Consider the following 1,278-nt stretch of genomic DNA (forward strand, 5'->3'; position numbering starts at 1 on the left):
GAGGCAATGTAAAAGAATAAGCAAATGAAGTAAATAAGAATAACAATATCTCGTTGTCTTGAATTACAGGAGTGACGTTTCATAGGACAAATCTTCGGGCAATAGTAGAGTCCATTTGTGCCACCGCCAGCCATGATTATATATGAACACCAAAGAGAAATAAGAACATGTTGAAATAGGTCGGACGTAGCATAGAATGCGCCACTTATGCCTTAATACGAATAGGAAATAGAGGCCTAAAGCCGCGCGACTTATGGTTGAATATTAATAAAAATTAGAAGGGTAAAGCCACTTCGCGGCTTCTAACCTTTGCTTGTTCAGAGACCAATCGCTTTGAATAATGATATATTTAAATGGTTCAGAGGTAGCGGTACATACTGGTCCAGGGAAAATAAATGCTGGAAAATTATTTCATACACGCACATAAAGAAGGATATGGAAAAAAGGAACATTTATACCGACACTGGACGTACCTTAATTGAGATCACCAGTTGTCGGAAAGAGATTGTGAACTCTGTCAGGTCCACAGCGACGTCCATTTTCAACAGTAACTACCACATTTGACTACCATAGCAACGAAAAGAATAATTAAACATTGCGTGCAATCTGTGCCCCCGCTTCATCGCCCAAGTTGGCCTAGGCCACCATAGCTCAATTGGTAGAGCAACCGACGCGCAATCGGGAGGTTGTGGGTTCGGATCCCACTGGTGTCCGGCTGGCCATTTTTGTTCTGTACTTAACATCTCTTCAACACGTACTACATGTACGTAACACGACCTAATACGTTGAAAGTCTGTTTCGATTACAATGCGGTCGTGAAAATTCAATATTCATTGACATGCCCCACAACGGATGACTTAAACGCACTCTACAGTGTGCTAGCAGCAGTGCCAGACCTGTAGCTCAGATCCTTTCAAAAGGAACAAAGATGGCCTAGGCCACCATAGCTCAATTGATAGAGCAACCGACGCGCAATCGGGAGGTTGTGGGTTCGGATCCCACTGGTGTCCGGCTGGCCATTTTTGTTCTGTACTTAACATCTCTTTAACACGTACTACATGTACGTAACACGACCTAATACGTTGAAAGTCTGTTTCGATAAGTTTAGTTGTTGGTACGTCATACTAAAAACCCGGACAAACATGTAACACACCTGAAATTAACACTACATTTAAACTAATACAATATTCAGATGAACACTACACCGTTTCCTTTTAAACAACTCTGCGGTACGTATTTACTATACCCGATCCCTGACAGGGATGCATCCGATTATTT

At 42.0% G+C, this 1,278-nt stretch overlaps 1 non-coding gene across 1 annotated transcript; it reads left to right on the forward strand.

Annotated features, from left to right (window-relative positions):
• Positions 1-640: 640 nt before the first annotated feature.
• Positions 641-717, forward strand: TRNAA-CGC (transfer RNA alanine (anticodon CGC)). Its single transcript has one exon. It is a non-coding gene; the product is annotated as a tRNA-Ala (tRNA).
• The last annotated feature ends 561 nt before the right edge of the window (positions 718-1,278 follow it).

This window comes from Anabrus simplex, chromosome X (assembly GCF_040414725.1).
Source record: "Anabrus simplex isolate iqAnaSimp1 chromosome X, ASM4041472v1, whole genome shotgun sequence".
Classification (NCBI taxonomy): Eukaryota; Metazoa; Arthropoda; class Insecta; order Orthoptera; family Tettigoniidae; genus Anabrus; species Anabrus simplex.